This window comes from Apium graveolens, chromosome 5 (genome assembly GCF_009905375.1).
Source record: "Apium graveolens cultivar Ventura chromosome 5, ASM990537v1, whole genome shotgun sequence".
Lineage (NCBI taxonomy): Eukaryota > Viridiplantae > Streptophyta > Magnoliopsida > Apiales > Apiaceae > Apium > Apium graveolens.
The window spans coordinates 226045447-226051413 of NC_133651.1; positions in this window are offsets into that span (position 1 = coordinate 226045447).

A 5967-nucleotide genomic window follows, 5' to 3' on the forward strand; every position below is an offset into this window, starting at 1 on the left:
TTCATTTGAAGATATCTTCTTCAGTTCAACAGAAAGTGTTTACGGGAGCTCTATTAAAGAACATCATTTATTAAGCTTGTAAACATAGAGTTGTGCTGCTGAATTTATTGTAGCTAATCAATTTATTGATTAGATTGTAGCAAAATCAAGGATTATATTAATAAAACAATATATTCCTCGAACTGTTTTGTGTCTATTTTGATTCCGTACTTATAATGAAGAACTTGTAAATAAATCGAAATAGATTGTAGGTATCGTATTCAACCCCGCCTTCTGCGATACTTTGGGACTAACAATATGAGACAAAAGTATCATGTTTATCTCAGATATACATATTTTCTTGGTGTACAGGTATCCGCTGAAAATATATTTTTCTGCACATTTTTCAAACTTGTCTTTCTTGACACCTTGCCTCTTTGCATATTTAAGACATCCAAAAATCTTTATATAAGAATAAGCAGCTGACCTCTCAAACAAAATGTCAAAAGAGGTACGTCCTCCTAGTACGCTACTTGGCGTGTAGTTGATTAGGTAAGCGGTTGTCATAATACAATCTCCCCAAAACTGTAAAGGCAAATCAGTTTGAAATCATAGTGTACATGCAATATTGAGAATATGTCTGTGCTTTCTCTCGACTCTTCCATTCTGCTGAAAAGTTCCAACACAAGAGGTTTGATTAATGATTCCCTGGTTTAAAAAGAACTTGCTTAACTGCCCCAAAAATTTCGTGTCATTGGCATTTCGAACAACCTTGACATCAGCTGAAAACTGTCTACATGCCATTGCACAAAATGCAACAAACACAACATAAGTTTCAGATTTATTACGTAATAAATACACCCAAGTGCAACCTGTAAAATCATCGATAATTGTCAAAAAATCGTGAGCTCCTAACAGAGATGGTGTCTGATAACGAACCCATAAATCATAATATATTAAATCAAAAAGAACTATAGCTTTAGTATCACTTAAAGGAAAAGGTAATCGTGTTTCTTTAGCATGGTGACAAGCATCACAACACTCAACATCATCATCATTATTATTAGAGTAAAAATTACAAACTTAGATAAATAAGACAAGTTCCTCTCAAAAAGGATGCCCTAGTCGTCTATGCCAAAGCCCTCTTGCATTTTTTTAGTCATCATTAGACGAGCATCATGTGTGTTGTGTAGATAGTAAACACCATCTTTGTGATCACCCAATCCAATCAATGTCCATCAGACTAGGTCATGTATTATGCAAACATTAAGGTAATAAGTTACAGCACAACTGATATCTTCACTAAATTTTCTTATGGAAATTAAATCACATGTAAAATTAGGAACATAAAGAACATCCTTTAAAGTAATGAAGTTATTGACATCAATATTCCATATCTTGTCAACATTCACAGTAGTTTCATCAAGATTGAACACTACCTCATTTTCACCAGCATTACAAATATTCTGAAACCTTTTAAGATTGCAGCAAACGTGATGTGAAGCACCACTATCACAATCCATTTCGATAAATAGACTGAAGAAATTTCTTACCAGAAAGAGCATCATGAATGGAGGTGTCGATGTCTCCAGTACCTAATAGTGACATCAAATGATCGAGTTATCCTTGTGTAAGAGGTGGGAGTTGCACTGTATTTCGAGAAGTACCTTTTTCGTTATTAATAACACTAGTCATTGATCCTCTGAATCCACGACCACCATCCCCTCCACGCGACCACGTCCCAATTTTCCACCTCTATTCATCCAACGGTTAGGATGCCCAATGAGTTCAAAACATCGGGTTTTGTCATGGCCCGGCCTATTGCAGTATTTACAAGTTTGAAATTCATTCCAAAACTTCTGGTGACTCTCATTTGTGATCGTTGTTCACCCTGATTATGTTGTAAATTTCACTAACAAATATTGCAATATAGAGGCAAGTATATAAAGAATTTAGCAAGTTCAGGCCAAGACCACAGTCAACAAAACAAAGCATGCATGTAAATAAAATTAGTAACTGAAATAACGAAGAGAGAAAGGAAGATGTACCCGAAACCATAACTTTCATCAGTGTCTGAAAATAATGGTACATGATACAAAAAACCAAGAAAATATGATCACAGCTGAGTCACCAGGCCTTGCTCGAAGTCCTGGCTGCTCTTGAAGAGAATATTGTCCCCTACCTGCTGCGTTTGGGATGCGTGCCATATCTCCACCAGGATAAAACAGCTCGGAGTTGATGTTAACAGCAGCAACAAAATCTCCACCTCGACCAGCACCTCAGTCGCCGGAAAAACCAACCTACAGCACTTCGAACTTGTGTTTCTGGGAGAGAAAATGCAGAGAGGGAGAAAAGAGAGGAGAATATTGTGTGTTGTATTTCATCAACAACTTAGGCCTCTATTTATAGTAGAGGCTAAGTGTAACTTACAACCCGGACATTAATAGACTTTAATATACATTAATATCAGAAATCAAAACTGCTCATTTAATACATAAATCAAAACTGCTGATTTTTAATTTAAATAAAATGTAACAACTTTTGTATTTAATCCACACATTAAATCAGTTTTAATGTTTTTTAATTATGAATCTTTATTTATCAATTACATGTCCAGATTCATTGAATCTGACTCAACCCACTTACAAAGTGACCAAGCCCAAACAGAGACAATAACCCAGCCCGACTGATAAATTAATTCTAATTAAAAAATTAAATCACAAATAAATAAAATCCTCACTTTATTTATTTTCAATGTGGGACAAATGACACATTCTCCATTTCAAGCTTTTACAAGCTACTAGTTTCAACTCTATTTCTCTATGGATTTTATTAAGAAAAATTCTTAAAACCATACATGAAAGTTTAATTTCAAATATCATGGAACAACTTCCAATCATTAGATTTTAGGATTATTATCAAGAACATAATAAAACTATGATCTAAAAATCCAATTTTTCTAACAATCCCCCACAAATCCATACAGAAATGCGATCAGGTTTTTCATCATGACTTGTTTTTTAGAGTAGGTACCCTTCCGGGTTTGAACCCTCCTAAGTCCTCTACTTTAATGGATACCGGATTCAGATGGAATGTTTTACCTTGAATCTTAATCCGTTTAGTATAACCATGTTCCATTGACGACGATAAGTCAACGGCTATGGTGCCAATCTACGGCTTTGAGACATTAATGGTCTTGTCTCGATCCTGTTCGTCGAACGTTTCAAGGAATAACCCTTTCCTCTAATTGCGACCACACAATTACATTCGCTTAGCTGGGCATCTCCAGAGATATACTGCCTCTATCTCGTCAAATGACTTGACCCCATTCAGAGTTTTAACACTCTTGCTTTTCTAGCAGTGTCAGTACCTTCTAGGTTTACAGGGGATAGACTCAGATACTATAATATCAACTATATAGCAAAGGTACTACCAATTCATCCTTACAGCTTGTTATTACCCATTGAATACACTTTGAGGGATCTCCTCTCATGTGTATTGGGTTCCCACTGTTGATGAATTATGATGGGTTGACAGTCCCATCCCCAACCTTGACTTAAGGACCACTGCAGGTTCCAGTCCTTTAGTAAGAGGATCAGCTATATTATTCTGAGTTCCTATGAACTCTATAGCTATGATCCTATCAGTCACTAAACCCCTTATAGACTTGAGTCTAACTTGGATGTGTCTCTTAGTTTTAGCATTATGCTTTTTACTGCTAATCTTGTCGATAGTTGTTCGACTATCACAGTGAATAGCAATAGCAGGAAGTGGTCTGCTTACTACAGGTATTGCAGACATAAGTCCGTGTAACCATTTAGCCTCCATCCCTGTGGCATCAAGTGCACACAACTCAGCCTCAAAAGTAGACCGAGTAACTATAGTCTGTCTGCTTGACTTCCAGGATATTGCTCCACTAGCCAAGGTGAACACGTATCCAGTCACTCCATTGGAACCAGACTTCTTAGCTATCCAACTTGCATCACTGTACCCTTCAAGCACACCAGGAAATCTCCTGTAGTGTAAACTAAGGTACATTGTGCCTTTTAGATATCTAAGTACTCTATCAAGAGCATCCCAATGAGTTCTGTTTGGACAGCTTGTATATCTAGGCAATTTAGACACAGAATATGAAATATCTGGTCTAGTACAGTTAGCAAAATACTGTAAGCTCCCAATAATCTGAGAATACCTTAACTGGGACACAGGCACTCCTGAAGTATTCTTGACAAGGGCAACTTTCGAATCATAGGGTGTACTAGCGATTATACACTGTGAATAACCATATTTCTCAAGTATAGATTTCTCTATATAATGAGATTGAGTCAAGGTTATTCCTTCAGTGGAATGAATCAGTTTGATTCCAAGAATCACACTTGCCTCACCCATATCCTTCATTTCAAAATGCCTTTTCAAGAATTCTTTAGTCTCGTTAATAATCTCAATATTGGCTCCAAACAGTAAAATGTCATCCACATATAGGCACAAAATAACACACTCATTACCTTTAACTTTAGTGTAGACACACTTATCACTTTCATTAATCTTATAACTGAAAGGCAATACAGTTTCATCAAACTTTTTATGCCAATCTCTGGGAGCTTGTTTCAAGCCATAGATGGATTTGATCAACTTACATACTTTCCTTTCATTACCTGATGCAACAAATCCTTCAGGCTGATCCATATAAATCTCTTCTTCAAGTTCACCATGAAGAAAAGCCGTCTTTACATCCATCTGATGGATGATAAGACCATGGACTGAAGCCAATGCCATAAGCATTCGGATTGTAACCATTCTTGCAATCGGAGAGTATGTATCAAAGTAATCAATTCCTTCCTTTTGCTTAAAACCCTTAGCTACCAGTCTAGCTTTGTACTTGTCTATTGAGCTGTCAGGGTTCAACTTCCTTTTAAAGATCCATTTGCACCCAATAGTAGAACACCCAGGAGGGAGATCAACCAACTCCCATGTTCCAATAGAAACAATAGAGTCAATTTCACTCTTTACAGCGCCCTTCCAGTGCCTTAACTCAGAAGAATCCATAGCTTGTCGGAAAGTTAAAGGTTCATCCTCGATATTGTAAGTGATGAAATCACCTCCAAAATCCTTGACTACCTTTGCATGCTTACTTCTCCTTGGTTCCTCTACTTCCTTAGGAATAGAGCTACTACTAGGTTCCGCCCCCACATTTGTCATCTTTTCCACATAATCAGGAATAGAACTTGATGTGTGAGTAGGATCTTCCTCACAAGTCGTTTCAGGTATTCTAGTCTTCATAGGGTAGACATCCTCAAAGAATGTCGCATCTCGAAATTCAACTATCGTGTTTGCCACTATACCATCTATGTCAGATTTTAACACTAAAAATCTCATAGCTGTAGTGGTTTCAAGATAGCCCGGAAAGATATAGTCAACAGTCTTTGGACCTATTTCTTTCTCTTGTGTTCAGGAACAAGCACCTTAGCAAGGCACCCCCACACACGAAGATACTTAAGACTAGTCATCCTGCCTTTCCATAACTCTAAGGGTGTTTTATCCATGTGTTTCAGAGGGACTCTATTCAAAATATGGCAAGCCATATTTAGAGCCTTTCCCCACATGTATTTAGGCAACCCAGAGTTAATAAGCATACTATTAATCATATCTTTAAATGTTCTGTTCTTTCGCTCAACAACCCCATTAGACTTAGGTGTGTATGGTGGAGTAACTTCATGAACTATACCATTATTTGCACAAAATTCATTAAAAGCATTACTCGTATACTCACCACTTCTATCAGATCTCAACCTTTTAAGTAACTTACTAGTTTGTTTTTCTACTTCAGTTTTATATATAATGAATTTACTAAGTGCTTCATCCTTATGTCTAAGTAAATAAACATAACAGTATCTACTACTATCATCTATAAAAGTAATGAAGTATCTAAACTGGTCCTTGGTCAACACACCACCAAATTCACAAATATCAGTGTGTACTAAATCTAAC